We start from the raw sequence: 20,590 nt of genomic DNA, 5'->3' as shown, positions 1-20,590 counted from the left end.
GTCTACGTCTAACGACGACGTACTTTCAAGCTGTTGCGGCTCCTTGTTACTGAAGAGAGTCTGATCGCTGGGGATGACCCTCCCGTACACGTCGCAGTCGGGGACCAGCTCGGGCCACGTGCATTTCTTCTTCTTATCATCAAACAAAGTTTCGGGACCACACGATTTGGACTTGGGAACACCCTCTTTACATTCATAGAACATTGTACAGGTTTTGGGGTCCCGAAAATATCCCTCTCGGCTCGGGCAAACAAATGGTCCCGATTTCATCATTTCTTTAAATAAAACGAATAATATATATTAGTGACACTTCTGTTATAGTTCTATGCTTATACGCACACATTCTGAAATAAAAATTAGATCACAACATCGATAACTTGTATGTGTACATGGCAATGTTATATTTGTCCACCATGGCAACGTTACCAAAAAGCATTGCATATTTATCGATGAATATAAATATGAATATCCAAAATTATATATGTTACCTCATGTGCACCAATTACCTTTTCACACAAATCCCAGTTTGGGAAACGACTGCGTATTTAACTCAGATTCCGATTCCACTTGCAAACTTGGAATTCTACAATCATTTAATACACTGACGGGCAAAAGAAAGTATGCAATTTAACATTGGATTTGAAATAAGGTTTCTAACGTTATCAAAACGTTACCAAGCTGAAAACGGTCTACGAAACACCGAAAACTGAAGGTCCAAACACAATTATGACACCCGTGTCAAATATGTCAAAAAATATATCGAAAAAACATTTCTTGTTTGTTTCATTTTTAGCCACCATCCAACATGGTGTATACTTAAAAAAATATTTTGCCCGGCATTTTATTATGTTAAGGGAATGGGGTGAAAACAAATCGAAATCTTTTTGTATCAGATCTATCGGGAACCTGTTGTCAAATATGCATGTCCTTTCCCAGTACTATTTGTATTTATGATTTGTTAGGCAAACATACACCAATAAATAAATGCTATACACTACACTGTACAACGATATCAGGATGAAACAAAGCACGAAACATGATAAGGGCCATATGACCCACTGGAACCTATTGCTCTAATGTCAGAAATATTATTAGTTTAAAATAATATCGTGAACATTCACATAGTCTTAATTTTTCTCATCACTTGCAAGTTTTAGACTTATCACAATACGAACAAGGTCATCTTAAAAAAATACTTAAAGACTTAAAAACTTCCCCCAACTCTTTTTTCCAAAAGTCTGAATATTCTTTTCCTACAAGACAGTCTTACCCACGTTGAAATGGCTTGATAACTAGTTTGCCTTCTTTAAGTGGCATTTAGAAGTTGGTGTGATGAAGTAAGACAAATAGTTTGCGACCACTCGCTACTTACATAACATTTGATTTGTCAGATCGAAAAAAAATGTAGCCAGAATGGTCTCATATCCTACCTTGTACCTAACATGAGTGAGTTTAACAATCTTTGCGAACACATAGTCCATTTGATTAAGAAATAGGCAATGGGTTTCATTTTTTTTTTAAATGTTCAGTTAGCCCTCTATTAATAGTGAGTGTTGTGTCTACTCACTGCCCAGTGTCTCCTTGACCGCGTCCTCCTTGACCGCTGATGGACAGTTCTCGCTGACCTGGTCCCACGTGCACTTCTCCTTCTTTTCGTCAAAGTAGGTGCCGGCGTTACATTTCCTGTGATAGGCATTACCATTGATGCATTCGTAGTAGCCTGTGCAGTCGACGTCGTCGGCGAAGTAGCCATGAAGGTCGGGGCATTCAAAGTCGCTGGTGTCTTGAATTGGAACAGTATTTCATTTAAATCGGATAATCAGAATTAACACGTTTTACATACAATGTAAGTTATGACATTTTGCGATATTACGATTACGTTGGGAATGATAACAGAATATTTGATTGGATGACCAGGTTTTGTGGTTTATGTTCCCATAAACCGAAAAATAATTAAGCCACGCCTACTACCTGTCTACTGCTTCCTTATTGGCTAATAAAGAGTTGGCGGGACTTGCATTGAACGATGTCACTAATTTCGTACTGCTGTCTTCAGTGTTTAGTGTTAATGAATAAATATTAAAATAAACAGTATGTGAAGTTATTATTACTTAATTATTTAAGATTTGACTTCAATATGTTTTGGTTATTATGGGGGAATAAAACCTGTGTAAACATCCGCGGATTTACACAGTGTGCACGACGATATTTACTTTTATACCAGACCTGTGAAGATCCGGGGTAGTATAGGTCTTCAGCAACCCATGATTGCCGCAAAAGGTAAAAGGCGATTATGCTTAAGAGGCGACTAACATGATCGGGTGGTCAGACTCGCTGACTTAGTATCCCAATTGCGTAGATCGATGCTCATGATCTCAATCACTGGATTGTCTGGACCAGACGCGATTATTTACTTATTTAGTGCGGCGTTCAGCAACAAACAAACTTTTCTACTTCTACATACGCCAACACAATTTGTCAACTTAGATCAACGATAAATACTCACAGCTTTTGTAATAGTCCTTGGTCCACTCAGGATAGGTCGTGTCTTCTGGTGTGTCGTCGTCGTAGTTGCAGTCGGGGACGAGGTGGCCGGGGATACACGTCTGGCTGAGGGGCGAGTAGAAGTCCCCCACGCCACACTCCTTCTTGTAGGGAACGCCGTGCTCACAGTGGTAGTACGACGCGCAGTCGTCCATGTCGGAGAAGTAGCCTTCACTGTCGGGGCAGACAAATGGCGACTGGACACTCGCTGAAATACAGAAATGTTGATGCTATAAAATAGGCACCTTATTATCATTGCTCGTTAAAGTAAATGAGTGAGTGAGTGAGTGAGTTGGGTTTAACGCCGCTTTTAACATTATTCCAGTTATATCACGGCCTGTCAGCTTAATGTGAGAGGAAAGCCCGAAGTGATGCAGGTCTTCACTTTGGTGAAACCCACGAGCACGGGGAAGCTGCTGACAAACCTTGAAACATAATCGGAGCGAACCGGGTTTCGAACCCACAATCATAGATTTCTGGCGTTCCCAAGGGACGCAACTCTAGTTTTAGAAATATTCCAGCAATATTACGTCGGGGGACACCAGAAAAGGTGTAAAGATGAGTATTTGAAGTTCGGTTTGTTAAACTTTTACAGTGTTCTGGAACCAGCGTACCACAAGACACATTCTCGATTAAGCAGTGTATTATATCTACGTTTGTTTCTATACATAGTACTGTTTCTCCATATGTTTCTATAAATAACCGACCAATGAAATTACTCTCATGGGCGACAGAAATCCTGTGCTAAGTTAGAGATAGGAGAGTCGTCCCTTCCGAAACGCAGTTTGGTGCGGGGCATTTATCGTAACAGAATGGTGAGGTGAAATTGGGTTTAACTTCGCGTCCAAGATTATCGCACTTATATAGCGGCGTGCATGTACGTGTGTGTGTGTGTGTGGCTGCTTGTACTAGTCCGTACTAATGCCGATTTATAGTGCTTGCTCACTGAGATACCATGCCGCAGTTTAACATGAATACCCCACTCAGACACAGTATACTGACTCCGAGCCGACCAGTCCTTGTTTTAGCCTTTATGCCGAGCACCAGACAGGGTAACAACAACTACCATCTTTTAACGTATTTTGGTATGACGCGGCCGGGGATCGAACCCCGGACCTTCCGCTTTCCAGACGGATGCTCTACCACTAGACCACGGAGGTGGTTCCATAATAGAATGGAGATAAATTACAGCGGTTGATGGAAGACGCACAAAACAAATCGTTGTTATTCCACTGAATAGAAACATAAAACTTACTTCCAAATTTGTATGTATCACTGCCTTTACTATCAGTGTTGATGACGTGACCGAAACCATCATTGGCAGAATGTCGCTGTGTAACCTTCGGCGTCTTTGTTGTTGGAGCAGATGTTGTTGAAGTCGAAGGAGCCGTTGTGGTTGATGTAGATGCATTCTGGGTGACAGTCGTAGCCTCCGTTGTAGATGTAGTTCCTGACGTCTCAGCCTTGCTTGTGACCCTGCTGGTGGCCCTGTTTGTAACTCTGCTGGTAGCCTTGGTTTTAACCCGGCTTGTAACATTCTTCGTTGTCTTAGCTGTGGTGCTTCTGGCCTTTCCTGTCGTCGAAGTAGTCGTAGCAGGTGCAGGTGTGGTTTTGGTAGGCAGTGTCTGGAATGTCGTCTCTTCTTTTGTTTTATTTGTGGGGCTATCTGTAGCTGTGGTTGTTGCGGTAGAGTTCTTGTCCGTCTTTCTGTCCACGTTGGCTTGTCTCTGGGGCGTGTTGATGAAGGAGCTGGCGATCACTTCTCCAGTCTCCGTACAATCGTGGACCTGAGATGGCCAGGCACATACGCTGTTTTTGGCATCAAACAGAGTTCCCGGGGTGCACTTGTAAGCGGTCAACTTCCTCTCATTGCACCGGAAGTAGGAGGCGCAGTCAGTTGGATGTCTGTAATAGCCGTCTTCACGGGGACATGTGAATTCCTTTACTCCTGCAAGGCAGATGGAGACAGTTGATAATAATAATTCTACAATGAATTTGGAAATTACTCGATTCTGATTGGTCAGTCAGAGATTGTTAAATCACAATAAACCCCCTCTGATTTAAACATCACCGCGGAAGATAATATCCATAGAATAGTACTTAAGTACTTTAGGCATACTTAAATAATTATATTATAGAGTACAAAATGCAAAGTTGTGGTTACTATTGTCTTCAAAGGATGTGTAGCGACACATTGCGTGCAGAAAACACATAGAAATCTACATAGAGAATGGATTTTTAGTTTTGGGGACAACAGAGAGCTAGGAATTTGGTGTTTTCCTATACGAGTGTGACGTCATATCTTTTCAGTGCTTTGCTTTCGGTTCCAAATTCAATTGAGCGCGGTTAAATGCACAGGTTACCTAGCTCTACATTGAAAACACAGTATGTTTATCTCCTGAATGTCCTGGTACATATAGACGTCGAGTTGTTAGCCATTGGCCTTATAATGTTTGTGTCTGCAGCTTGGTTTGCTCTAGCCACTGACATAGAATGATTACAATGAACTGCTTGTAATGTTATTTCCACAAGTAGTGGTAATGTTACCTGATTCGATTGCAAAAAGAAAAATGAAGATTGATATTTGATCATGAACAGTGAACAATTATCACTGTTAAGTGATCAGTGCAACACGAACAGTGAACCATTCATATAATTTTTGCACTGCAGTTTTGCCTTTGCCGTTTCGTCGGATAATCGAGACTGGTTATTCTCTGGCATTGACGTTTTATGTATTCGTGAAATGAATAACCTTGTCTTCAGCTTTGTCATGAAAATATTGAAATCTTCATCGTTTCACAACCCCAAATAAGATTTCCGGGCAGAACAGGCCTCCAATTTCCCATAATGTTAGAGCCGACAAAAAGACCTGATGGTCAAACTCTGGTGATACGACCTGTCTGATTGCATGTCCTCGGCCTCCATGGATGCGATCACTGGTGCTATCAGTAGTCACAGTTGTCAGGGCGCCACAATGCAGCGGAACAGTGCTGACGGCGGCGTTAAAGAACATTCATTCACCACCTCCGGTAATTGAACAGACAGACAGACAGTTTATTCAGTAAGAACGCCAGAGGCCCATAATACAGACAATGGTTGATAGCATGAACTACGCATGCCAAGGAAGTAGTCGATTTAAGTTAGCCGTTGGACTTTATATAGATATAAACATGTGTTATATACAACATCAAAGTTTTCTGATGAAATAATTTCAGTAAAAGATGTTACAGTTTGAAACTTGATATACTGTTTAAGATACATATTTCTTAGGGCTGAATAACGCTAACATACAAGTAAAACATGAAATTCATCTTCAATAAAAGATATACCATTTTCTATACAATATTTACATACTCGTTCAGTGTATGGGGCATTTGTGTATCTCACCAAGTCAATTTCAAGTTTAAACTTGCTACATCTGAAACGAGTCATACATATTCTCAGATGTACTGGTATGGGGAGTGTAAGATATTTTTCGACATTTAACTGGGATTTAAAATGTTTATAATAAAAGGTATCAGATAAACTATTGATAGAACTACACCATGATTGTTGGAGGTTATCAAATAATCTTTGCTTAAAAAGATGAATAAATATCTTCACATTGCCAACATCTTGTGTTAACCATACATATCCAAAACCTAATTTAAACAAAATATTCTTAATGTGAGTAGCCCATGTGGTGCGACCAGAATGGTCCAGTGATTTTGTTTGTTTGTTGTTTAACGCCGCAGTATTCCATCTACATGACGGCGGTCTGTAAATAATCGAGTCTGGGCCAGACAATCCAGTGACTGATATCATGAGCATCGATCCACGCAAATAACATTTGAACATGTACTCACTGGACTGGTATGGGCTATGGGAAATCCGGGAACCGTCCAGGTCACAGTCGGTCACTTGAGAAGGCCAGGTGCACAGCTTCATCTTGGGGTTGAAGAAAGTTCCATTGGCACAGCTGTACTTGGTGGGCTTCCGGCCCACACACCAGTAGTAGGAGGTGCAGTCGTTGGGGTGGCGGTAATACCCGTCCATGAAGGGGCATCGGTACCCTTTGATGGGTGCTGTCGATATAGAGCAATATATGATGGACTTGACTGATGAGCATCGATCCACGCAATTGGGATACGATGACATGCATCAACCAAGTCAGCGAGCCTGACCACCCGTTAGTCGCCTCTTACGACAATCATAGTCGCCTTTTACGGCAAGCATGGGTCGTTATATTCGTTATATCCGACAGTTCGTTATAAGCTTGTTCGTTATAACCGTAGTTTACTGTATATATGCAATTAAATAACTTTTGCAGTTTGAGACGAGAAAAGTGCCCATATAAGACAAGAGTGCATATATGGACTCAAGTTCAACCATGATATAATTCGTCTTAAACGATATAGTGCGATAATAGTTGGAGTTAACGATGCTCCGCTATGTTTGTTTGTTTGCAGACTATTTTGGCTGCGCGGTCTATTAATAAGCAAGTTTGGACCAGAAAATTAAATGATTGACATCACGAGCATCTTCATTGCGTTTAGAACAAAAACACTTGTTACATGAAAAGAGTCATATTTTAAACCAATCATTCAAATAAAAAAATATACTAATCACAACGCGTTATGATGACAATCATAGACATCAATGATGAACTGAAAGATACGTTTGGCCGTACTTTACTCTTCACTGCATTCGTAAATACAGTAAAGTACGGTTATAACGAACTCAAAGGGACCACTAATTTTAGTTCGTTGTAGCCGTAGTTTGTTATATGCTTCTATACAGCATAACAACAGCAAATAGTCGGGACAAAAAAGTTCGTTATATCCGTCAGTTCGTTATAAGCGTGTTCGTTATAAACGTAGTTTACTGTATATGTTTAAAAAATAGGTATAATTACTTTGTGCGGCCCAATGTGACCGTGTTATGGATGTGCACCGGTTTTCTACTTAGTCCCTGATTTATGATATCAATATTTTTACAGATATGATTGATATCACAAATACGATTTTATATCATGAAATAACTATTTGTATAAAAGAATATTTATAATTACATGGAAAAAGCTCTTGGAATCTTCATTGAGAATTCCAACACACTCGTAAACGAATATACACGATAGGTGTGGCAGACAATCTTTTTGACCTGTAACTTATTTACTGAGAGAGTGAGTATGGTTTTACGCCGCTTTTTGCAATATTAAAGCAATATTAAAGCAATATTAATTATTTACTGCGGAATGATTTCGATTTCAATATATTTATATCTAAACATACATCATTATTTATAAGATTTTGTGATATCAATAAGTGTATTTATTAGTATTCATATCTGTAACATTGAATTTGTCATATCAATAAATGCCCATTGGGATACTTAAATAGAGCATAAAATGGGAAACAGCTCTGATAGTTTTGTCAATATTTCCTGATAAACAATTTATTTAGACTTGGTTTGTCGTTGTGATGACCAGTGTATTTTGGCTTGAGGGGACGATGTGGTCAAGTAATTATCAAATATTATCCTAGGTCTTACATCAACAAAACTTGTTGACGATTGGCCAGTAATAGTCACTGGAGACTGACCCATATTAACAATCAAGCTCCATTAACGTTCCCAAACACAACACGTATAGATCCAATTACGTATGTTTACAGTTGGGAAGTTTCAAATATTTGTTGAATAAACATATTTGACTGAACAAAGATGGCCGAGTGCGTCTGACAGGCGCGTACTGAACTGATGATAGATACAGAGCGTGCCTACACAGTTGACATTGACCTTGTCAAATCCCTGTCAATATGACCTTGAGAACAAGTCCACCGTCGACTATAGGCTGGTCATATGCACTATAAGCATCTACAGAGTACCCTAGTGATAAATGGCGAGTGCATGTCGAGTTTAACTGACCTTAAGGACTAAACATCCGACACTCTTTCTCAGTGAGTGAGTTGGGTTTAACATTTTAACTTTTAACATTATGACAGTTATATCACGGCGTGTCAGCTTATTGTGGGAGCAAAGCCTGAAGTGATTCAGGCCTCAGACGTTTACCACTTCGGGGAAACCCACGAGAACGGGTATGGTGCTGACAAACCTAGGAACATAATCGGGGCGAAGTTAAACATTTGTTTGTTGTTTAACGCCGCACTCAGCAATATTCCAGCTATGTGACGGTGGTCTGTAAATAACTGAGTACTGACCAGACAATCCAGTGATTGACATCATGAGCACCGATCCACGCAATTGGGAAACGATGACATGCATCAACCATGCGAGCCTGACCACCCAATCCCGTTAGTCGCCTCTTACAAGCATAGTCGCCTCTTACGGCAAGCATGGGTTGCTGAAGACCTATTCTACCCCGGATGTTCACGGCCTAACATAAGGTTGCTCACCATCCTTCTGTCCAGGTGCAGAGAAAATACTTCTCCTCCTCCGCTTGACCAGTGGCCTTCTGTTGCCTTCGCTGTCGCAGTCCCGCACCTGATCCGGCCAGGAACACCCGAATATACTGGGGTTGTAGAACGTTCCCGGGTTGCATGCGAATCGGGTGGATTTACCCTGGGTGCAACGGAAGTACACGGAGCAGTTCTTCTTGTGAGGGTAATAGCCATCCATGATAGGACAGGGGTACGTTTCTTCTGGGATGAAGAAGGGGAGTTCAGAATCCTTTCCATGAGACCGGTGATTGTCTGCAATGTGGACATGCATAAACATGAGAGTTGTTCAATGTTGGTTGTATTGGGAGTGGAAACAACCCATAAGGGTACCATTTACGGTAGTGAGAAAGTTGAGTGAGTGAGTGAGTGAGTATGGTTTTACACCGTTTTTAGCAATATTCCAGCAATGGGACACAAGAAATGGGCTTCAAACATTGTACCCCTTTGGGGAATCGAACCCGGGTCTTCGGCATGCCGAGCCGACGCTTTAACCACTAAGCTACCCTTCGGCCCAAATGTCAGTGAGTGAGTGAGTGAGTATGGTTTTACGCCGTTTTCAATATTCAAGCAACATCACGGCGAAGGACACCAGAAATGGGCTTCACACATTGTACCCATGTTGGGAATCAAACCCGGGTCTTTGGCATGACGAGCGAACGCTTTAACGCTTAAGTTATGAATGTCCCCTTAGGCCTGAAGTCAGTCCACGATCTACTCACCTCTTATCTCTTCGGGGAAAACGCTCCTTCTTTTCCTGTGTGGCATCAACTTGCCCTCGCTGTCACAGTCGATCACCTGGAAAGGCCATGAGCACCCGAACATGGCCGGGTTGTAGAACGTGCCTGGGTTACACTCGAACCTGGTGGGCTTGTTGTTGGTGCATCTGTAGTACACTGAACAGTTCCTCTCGTGTCGGTAATAACCATCCTTCTCTGGGCAGAAGTAGGGCTCATCATCCAGGATTGGGGTGGAGCGTGCTGATCGTTCATTATCTGGGATAAAAAACAAACTTCTATAATATGATGTCTTCCGAGAAAACCTATCTATGGCTGTGAGTGACTGAGTGGGTTGTGTTTAACGCCGCTTTTAACTTTATTCAGTTTTATCAAGGCGTGTCAGCTTAATGTGGGAGGAATGCCCGAAGTGATGCAGGTCTCAGACATTTACCACTTCGGTGAAACCCACGAGCATGGGTGTGGCCCTGACAAACCTAGAAACATAATCGGGATTCGAAACCACAATCATAGGTTCCTGGCATGCCCAAGGGACGCAACTCTGCATAGCGAATCGCGGCGCCTTAGACGACTGGGCCACCCGTGCCCCCTATCTATGGCTGTGCATGATCCTCTGGTTATTGGACCAAACTCACTATACCACCGTCTATGTTCCTATACTGCCGGGAGCTATCGACGGCCCAGTGGTATACGATACCGCAATTTGCTGTACGGAGTTGCGTGCCCTTTCTAGTGGCAACAAAATTCTGACCCATTGCCTTTCCCATTGAAATGTGTCCCTTGTGTAAAACGGAGATCGACATCGTCTTAGTAATTAGTGATTTTCATTACAAGGTAAATACGTCCTTCATTTGGGACGGTCGGGTAGCCTAGTGGTTAAAGCGTTAGGTCGTCACGCCGAAGATCCGGGTTCGATTCCCGATATTTCTGGTCTCAACAGCCATGATATTGCTGGAATATTGCTGGAATATTGCTAAAAGCGGCGTAAAACCAAACTCACTCACACCCTTCTTTTAACTCTGAAATTGTTTTGAATCAACAGTTTCGGCGGCTAACCAGAATTGTTTAACAAGCGCACCAATCGCACCTTTCGTATATGTCGACTTCAGGTAAGCGCTCCTTCGTTTTCTAAGATAGAAATCCTTGACGGTTCCGTCTTCGCTACAGTCATGAACCTCCCCTGGCCAGGAGCACACTAACGTGGAGGGGTTGAAGAACGTGCCAGGACTACAGCTAAACCGCGTCCCCTTGCCCCGGTTACAATGGAAGTAGATGGAGCAGTTTTTGGGGTGCCCCCACAGGCCGTCCTCCTCGCCCTCACACGTGTACTCGGGTTCCTCTACTTCTACAACATACCAGCCAAGGGGTTTATGTACAATGGGTTATTTCTATTTTGCAGCCGTGTATGCATAGCCGAAAGCCCATGGACGCATATTCTCATGTTTTGTGGCCCAAGCCTAGCGATAGCATTGGATCGCTTAGAGCGGAGCGCATTACATCAACCGTTATTGCATTCGTGTTCAGTGTGAAAGACAAAGTCGAGTACTTTAATAATTCACTTATACAAAAATGACGTTTCGTGGCACTGATGGACAATCACATAAATAATGGTTTCATGGCATAACGAATAACATACAGTAAAGTACGGTTATAACGAACTCAAGGGGACTACTAATTTTAGTTCGTTTTACACGTAGTTCGTTATAAGCACATATACAGCGTAACTACAGCAAAGAGTCGGGACCAAAAAAGTAGTTCGTTATATCCGTCAGTTCGTTATAAGCGTGTTCGTTATAACCGTAGTTTTTAGAAATCCATAATTAATTCTGAACATAACGGTAACCTGCTACATATGTTGCTGTGGTGGCTGTAGTATATTTGACAGTGATTCATAAACACATGCTCATGATATATACAGTCGGAATCGTAAAACGGACCCTGGCTTCAGCATATATTTCTTATGCTTTTGGGAATGGTTTTGTAGTTTTTTTATCAATGGGATTTTATCCTGCTGTCTGGATAAAAGCAATGGCATTGTAGGCAAAGCTCTGACCAGGCGTGCTCCTGATTAAAGAAGCCTCATGACAACGTACACCCCGGTAATTCAGACACCCTGGACCCTCTAGTCCAGGAACACCGCCTTTCGTACTGTTATTACTGGGACGCCTATCGTTTCACAAATTGACATTTCTACATACCCATGATCGATTTACGTAATGTGTTTATCAAGAAAGGAAGAGACATGATAAATTCTATTTCTGGCGCTCTGTAATTTTTATCGTTAAAAATACGTTGTTCAAATGAACAAATGAACTTTATTCTCTCTTAAACTTTCAAAGTTGTGACGTCTGAATGATCCAGTATATATGTATGGTAAACTGACTGAAAAGTAAACCTTTAACAAACTACGAGCAAGCTTGGATCAAAGACTTACTCATGTTGATAGATTAACTTCATGTATGAACCATTTTGACATATTTTAGCCTTACCGCAACATTTGGCGAAATTATGAAAGTAACAAACCGACTTCTCATTCATATGAGTGATCAAGGTTTTACGCCGCTTTTAGCAATATTCCAGCAATAGCACGACAGGTGACACAAGATAGGCTTCACACATTGTATCCCAACCCGGGCCTTCGTCGGACGCTTTAGGTTACCATATCATGCCTCATTTATATGATTTGGTTTGGTGTTTAACGCCGCACTCAGCAATGTTACAGCTATATGACGGTAGTCTGTAAATAATCGAGTCTGGACCAGACAATCCAGTGATTGGTGTCCACGCAATTGGGATACGATGGCGTGCATCAACCAAGTCAGCAAGCCTGAGCACCTGATCCCGTCAGTCGCCTCTTACGACAAGCATAGCCGCCTTTTATGGCAAGCATGGGTTGCTGAAGACCTATTCTACCCCGAATCTTCACGGTAATTCATATGAACACATGTGAACAGATAAAGGCTTCACAAAGGTTTGCTCATTTCTTAACTCTGTAAGGGGCGGTCGGGTAGCCTAGTGGTTAAAGCGTTCGCTCGTCACGCCGAAGACCCGGGTTCGATTCCCGACATGGGTACAATGTGTGAAGCCCATTTCTGGTGTCCCCCGCCGTGATATTGCTGGAATATTGCTAAAAGCGGCGTAAAACCATACTCACTCACTCACTCACTCACTTAACTCTATAAGACCTTGACGTTTTATCGGTACGGGTATCGTCCAGATTTACGGGATGTACAAGCAACATGCGGCAAGCCATACCCATGCCTGCTGGATGGACCCCCACATGGGAAAAGGGGGTTCTCTCTGGCTCGCTCCTCCTGTCTCCTCCACTGCATCCTTCCACTTGGGAGGGGAAGTTGCATCTCTTGATGGTGATGTCGAACACGCTTCCGCCGTTGCATTCCATCAGGTTGGGAATGCCATCAACACACCAGATGTACTGGCGACAGCTCGTTGGGTGACGGAAATATCCATAGGAGTTGGGACACTGGTAACCTGTAGTCATATATGATCATGGCAGGTTTTGTATGCCAGATGGTGATATTTAAGTATGATGCTTGCATAAAGACCTTTTTGTCCTACTTTTCATAAGTGTTTGTTTGATTAATGCTACAAACCGTTTCCATAATCATAAGAAATCAGTGTCAAGCAGAGTCCATTGTACGATTCCGACTACAGTAAACTACGTTTATAACGAACACGCTTATAACGAACTGACGGATATAACGAACTTACTTTATTGTCCCGACTATTTGCTGTAGTTATGCTGTATATATGCATATAACGAACTACGGCTACAACGAACTAAAATTAGTGGTCCCTTTGAGTTCGTTATAACCGTAGTTTAGTGTATATTATGAGCATATGTTTATGAATCGCTATCAAATAGTGGTGATAACATGTGTTCGCGAAGATGTGAGCCTATCCTGTCACAAACACATGCAAAGGCAAGCGAACTGTTTATCTAAAACACGGGAACATATAGTACAAGTCAAAATCGGGAACTGATCGGACATCCCTCATGTATGTCACGGATTTACCGAGGCTTTGAATGCTGTAATCTTGATAAATCAACTTTTGAGAAAGCGCCTAATGATGCTTTTTGTAATCTTGGAAGAAAGAGTATGCTCACTTGTACCTCAAAAGTTGTGAATGGTAGCCACCAATCTCTTTATACCATGAGGAGTTTCTTGAGGTGTAATATCTTTACAGTCCTGTTGTTTTTGGGGCTGGATTTTAAGGATTGTTTGTTGTTTAACGCCGCGCTCAGTAATATTCCATCTATATGACGGCGGTCTGTGAATATACGAGTTTGGACCAGACAATCCAGTGATTGACATCATGAGCATCGATCCACGCGACTGGGACACGATGACATGCATCAAGTCTGGACCAAGCAATCCAGTGATTGACATCATGAGCATCGATCCATGCGTCTGGGACACGATGACATGCATCAAGTCTGGACCAGGCAATCCAGTGATTGACATCATGAGCATCGATCCACGCGACTGGGACACGCTGACATGCCTCAAGTCTGGACCAGACAATCCAGTGAGTCATTACAGGAAGGAATGAGCAGGACATGTATATATGTGTGTTGAATAAAAGTAATTATATCTCGCCTAATGTTTATTCATGCAATGTACAAAATGGTAAAATAAAGTCGTCAGATGGGGTTCTAGTACTATTCGCCCGCGCGTGCAGTGCATGTGTCATACACTATAACAGAGAGAGTCGGAACTTGTCTGTTCAATGTATGAACTAACAAAGAAGGATATCATAAAAAAACGTACCACGGACGATGCTGCGCTTCTTTCTTGACACTGCGGGTGAAGCTACAAAAGACATTAGTGGGTTATGCCAAGGAAACCACTGATGATTTCTGAAAACATTTTAACAGTCACACACACCCATACCCATACCCTAATAAACAAGGAACTGATACAGGTCTCATACAATTTCAAACAAAAGTAATAAAATTACGTTCCATACAAATAAATACGTTTACAACGAACACGCTTATATTAAACTGACGGATATAACGAACTGTTTTTTAGTCCTGGCCTAGATAGTAATATGAAAGAACCGGGTGTTTTAACTTATTTTGAGTAGTATAGATAATTTGCGTTGATTATGTCCTCTTGTTGATACGAATTTCCATACCCCCGAGCCATATACAGTAAAGTACGGTTATAACGAACTCAAAGGGACTACTAATTTTAGTTCGTTTTAACCGTAGTTCGTTATAAGCATATATACAGCATAACTACAGCAAATAGTCGGGACCAAAAAAGTAGTTCGTTATATCCGTCAGTTCGTTATAAGCGTATTCGTTATAACCGTAGTTTACTATAAGTTACTCATTTAAGACAATTAGAACACAATCCGCTAAAAGCACCAAAACCTGTAGTACAACAAATAACAATTATCTAAGTAACTCTATAGGGTAAGGCAGTTTCTGGGATAAGAGAAGGAAATACCTTTGAATGAACTGCTTTCTGGGCTTGTTCTTCGGTTACCATCACAACCACCAACTTTACTGGGTACGTCGCATCGCTTTATGTCGTAATTGAAGAGCTTATCTTCCAGACATTCCTGGAGATGGGGCACACTGTCCACGCACCGGACGTACTGGTTGCAGGTGGTGGGATGACGGTAGTAGCCGTAGGAAGATGGGCACTGAAAGTCTGCAACGTGGATTGCCGTACATGAATGGTTGAATCGGAATTTATGATTATTTTATATGAATGATTATCAGAGTGAGTGATTGAGTGAGTGAGTATGGTTTTACGCCGCTATTAGCAATATTCCAGCAATATCACGACGGGGGACACCAGAAATGGGCTTCACACATTGTACCCATGTCGGGAATCGAACCCGGGTCTTCGGCGTGACGAGCGAACGCTTTAACCACAAGGCTACCCGACCGCCCCAATTATCTTAAGATACGAAATTATTTCCACTATTTGGGGTCATATTAGACGCTTATAATCAACTGACGAATATAACGTTTCAGGTCTCAGACGTTAGACGTTTACCACTTCAGGGAAACCCACGAGCACGGGTGTGGCCCTGACAAACCTAGAAACATAATCGGGGCAAACCGGGATTCGAACCCATAGTCATAGGTTCCTGACGTGTCAAAGGGACGCAACTCTGCACAGCGAATTGCGGCGCCTTGGGCGACTGGGCCACCCGTGACCCCTATGGAGAACTGATTTTTTTTTACAAATATGCACTTGAAATATTCATAACTAAAGAATTACCTTTCACAACACTTCGTGTATTTCTCGACAGGCTGTGTGGGGATGCTAAAACATAAATGATAGGTTTTGAGTTGAAAAAGTACAAACACAAAAATGAAATATCACCCCAAGAACCTGCTTCCCTGGTGTTCATCTGCAGCTTCCTAGATCTGTGAGTGACAGGTTGGATATGTGATACATAACAGTAGGGACCACTTGCTTGATAACGGTTTCAGAATCTACGTCGTTACGACATCGTCAATGTATCATACATGCTATCATATTTGTTACATTCTCCAAGACCAAACACTAACGGCATCTGATTTGAGAATAAAAAATACAATAATTTAAAAATAATGAGCAAAAAATAGAAACATTGCCATACATTTATGAAGTCATGACAAGCCATGTGGGGGTAAGTAGTCTGACAACTAACGTGCTTCTTGAGGGGCAAAAGAAAGTATACCGAGTTTTTATTTTTTATGTAACACTTGTTGTTAGATTTGATTATGTCTATTTAACCATCACTCATTCCTGCAACACTTTGGAAAACGTAATCTGTGGTTATTTTGAGTAAAAATAAATTGGTTCAACGAAGAATGGGCTAACAAATAAATATGCAACCACATGACCCTGTTTGAAATGTTGTAAATTTGTGCCGAAAAAAAGAGCCAATTTATTGATTTTTCAAAGATAGGATGTCTGAGATACCCATCAGCAGATGTGTATTATGCTAACTTAAATTATTTGTTTTTAAATTAAAAGTTTTAAATGAAATAATATTCCAGTTTTCTGGGATAAGAGAATGAAATACCTTGGAATGAACTGCTTCTTTGGCTTCTTCTTAGGTTACCATCGCAACCATCAACTTTACTGGGTACGTCGCATCGCTTTATGTCGTAATTGAAAAGTTTATCTTCCAGACATTCCTGGAGATGGGGCACACTGTCCACGCACCGGACATACTGGTTGCAGGTGGTGGGATGACGGTAGTAGCCGTAGGAAGATGGGCACTGAAAGTCTGCAACGTGGATTGCCGTACATGAATGGTTGAATCGGAATTTATTATTATTTTATATGAATTATTATCAGAGTGAGTGAGGATGGTTTTACGCCGCAATTAGCAATATTCCAGCAATATCACGACAGGGGACACCAGAAATGGGCTTCACACATTGTACCCATGTCGAGAATCGAACCCGGGTCTTCAGCGTGACGAGCGAACGCTTTAACCACAAGGCTACCCGACTGCCCCAATTATTTTATGATACGAAATTATTTCCACTATTTAGGGTCATATTAGACGCTTATAATCAACTGACGAATATAATGAACTGTTTTTTTAGCCCCGGCCTGTATATATGCTTAAAACGAACAACGGTCATAACGAACTAATATTAATGATAGCTTTGCGTTCGTTATAACCGTAGTTTACCGTAGTTATAAATAAGTATGAAATGGATAATATATAAACATATTTCTATTTATTGACTAATTGGCATTTATCACATTCAAGTCTAAAAGAAACTGTTTCACAGTAACACAAACTGTATGTCAATACCTCTCGTCGATGATACAGGCTCCTAAAAACAGGTTCAGATTTTGAAATCTTTGTTCATATCGGTAACTAACATAGTGATTTGCTGGCCATAGCGACCACAGGAAAGATCAACTAGAAATTAGGAATACTGTAACAATACTGTAATATTCCCGAGTGCGGCTTTAAACAACATACACACCGAGATATTTTACTTGCATGTCGTAAGCTTTGTTGAATGTTTTCGGTTTATCACCGCCTTGGAAAATGGTAATCAATATTTCGGTTTTTTCTTAATATGGTAGTAAAGCAAACGTGACGCAGGTCACAGGGGATTTGACAAGATGGCCTTTGACAAAACCTACAATTACCGTACTGTAAATATAAAACGTCAACGCAAAATAATTATCAATTTCGATTGTCTTCCGATACAGATTTCTTTGGGCATACAAGGCAAAATAGTAATGACAATCATATGAACTGATCACGAAAATCAGGGATGACTCCAGGCTTTCGCGTTAAACATGTCCTGCTCTACCGGTAGAACCCACCACCCTCGCGAATTGTAAAAAAATGTAAGTGTTTGTTTTATAAAATGGAAACTAATTGGGACGAATATTGGACGCGATGTTAAGCCCAAATTCACATCGCCTCATGCATATAAACATTCAGCACCGACGTGTACACAGTCATATGATATTTTGTATCACAATCAGAGCCAGGGCTAATCCGTCCGCGTAGATTAAAAACATATTGAGAACAGAGTGAGTGAGTTTGGTTTAACGCCGCTTTTAACAGTATTCCAGTTATATCACGACGTGTCAGCTTAATGTGGGAGGAAAGCCCGAAGTGATGCAAGTCTTAGCCGTTTACCACTTCGGTGAAACCCAAGAGCACGGTGCTGACAGACCTAGAAACATAATCGGGGCGAACCGGGATTCGAACCCACAGTCATAGGTTCCTGACGTTTTAAAGGGACGCAACTATGCACAGCGAATTGCGGCGCCTTGGGCGACTGGGCCACCCGTGCCCCCTATGGAGAACTGAATTTCTTTTACAAATATGCACTTGAAATATTCATAACTAAAGAATTACCTTTCACAACACTTCGTTTATTTCTCGACAGGCTGTGTGGGGATGCTAAAACATAAATGATAGGTTTTGAGTTGAAAAAGTACGAATACAAAAATGAAATATCACCCCAAGAACCTGCTTCCCTGGTGTTCATCTGCAGCTTCCTAGATCTGTGAGTGACAGGTTGGACATGTGATACATAACAGTGTGGACCACATGCTTGATAACGGTTTCAGAATCTATACATGCTATCATATTTGTTACATTCTCCAAGACCAAACACTAACGACATCTGATTTGAGAATGAAAAATACAATAATTTAAAAGAAATGTGCCAAAAAATAGTAACATTGCCATACATTTATGAAGTCATGACAAGCCATGTGGGGGGAAGTAGTCTGACAACTAACGTGCTTCTTGAGGGGCAAAAGAAAGTATACCGAGTTTTTATTTTTTATGTAACACTTGTTATTAGATTTGATTATGTCTATTTAACCATCACTCATTCCTGCAAAACTTTGGAAAACGTAATCTGTGGTAATTTTGAGTAAAAATAAATTGGTTCAACGAAGAATGGGCTAACAAATAAATATGCAACCACATGACCCTGTTTGAAATGTTGTAAATTTGTGCCGAAAAAAGAGCAAATTTATTGATTTTTCAAAGATAGGATGTCTGAGATACCGATCAGGAGATGTGTATTATGCTAACTTAAATTATTTGTTTTTAAATTAAAAGTTTTAAATGAAATAATATTCCAGTTTTCTGGGATAAGAGAAGGAAATACCTTTGAATGAACTGCTTCTTTGGCTTCTTCTTAGGTTACCATCACAACCACCAACTTTACTGGGTACGTCGCATCGCTTTATGTCGTAATTGAAGAGATTATCTCCCAGACATTCCTGGAGATGGGGCACACTGTCCACGCACCAGACGTACTGGTTGCAGGTGGTGGGATGACGGTAGTAGCCGTAGGAAGATGGACACTGAAAGTCTGCAATGTGGATTGCCGTGCATGAATGGTTCAGGTCTTTGAAAGGCGTTTTAGAAGTGATACACATAAGGAAGGGAATATATGGATGTCAACTTCTTTATTATGAGGAACACAACGTTTCGGAATATATGCTTACTCCTTCATCAGGTGAATGAATGTCGTAAGTGCTTCGGACTTATTGCTTTGATCTTTTGTCGGTGCTAATTAAAGTAAAGTACGGTTATAACGAACTCAAAGGGACTACTAATTTTAGTTTGTTTAAACCGTAGTTCGTTATAAGCATATATACAGCATAACTACAGCAAATAGTCGGGACCAATAAAGTAGTTCGTTATATCCGTCAGTTCGTTATAAGCGTGTTCGTTATAACCGTAGTTTACCTGGCTGGCTTCAATTTGCCCCTTGCTATGTCCATTCTTTCACCTATCAGTGCTAATTACTCCAGCCTCCCGTTCGCCCAGTGTCCTATTACTTATCTATGATAACTTAAGTACTGGCTTCCATACTATGAGCGCTAATTACGGTAAAGTGTTGGCTTCCATTGTCTATTGCTAATCACCTATCAGCGCCAATCATCTGTTTTCTTCCCTTGTTCGTTTCTACCCTTTGTTGTTTTCCCCCCTTTTGTTATCTTTTTAATTTTGTTGTCCTTACCTGTACATATATATGCTCTCTGCCTCATGGCAATCCTATACCCCTCTAAAAAAATTGACAGATCAATTCCAAAACTCCAAACAGGACACACGAACCTAAATAACCACTTAAAACAACTTAAAAGACACATCACAGGCAACTGCCCCCACTGCAAACAACCCGAAACCACAGAACACGCACTCATCCACTGCACCCACTACCAAATACACAGAACCACACTACAAACCACCCTCAATCTAAATAAGGTTCCTACTCTAGATGAAATACTAAACCCTCAAAATAAACTAGAAAACTTCAAGGCCCTAGGCGTATTCCTAATCAAAACAGACCTAATCAAGCGCATCTAAAAACTAATTAATCTACCAATCCAA

At 41.2% G+C, this 20,590-nt stretch overlaps 1 pseudogene; it reads right to left on the bottom strand.

The window, feature by feature from the left end:
• The window catches only part of LOC139477435 (uncharacterized), a 53,154-nt pseudogene that overhangs the window by 24,893 nt on the left and 7,671 nt on the right, over nt 1-20,590 (bottom strand).

The sequence above is a fragment of the Haliotis cracherodii genome, unplaced genomic scaffold (genome assembly GCF_022045235.1).
Source record: "Haliotis cracherodii isolate W230 unplaced genomic scaffold, xgHalCrac1.p SCAF_33, whole genome shotgun sequence".
Classification (NCBI taxonomy): Eukaryota; Metazoa; Mollusca; class Gastropoda; order Lepetellida; family Haliotidae; genus Haliotis; species Haliotis cracherodii.
This window is presented reverse-complemented; position numbering and strand designations above follow the sequence as displayed.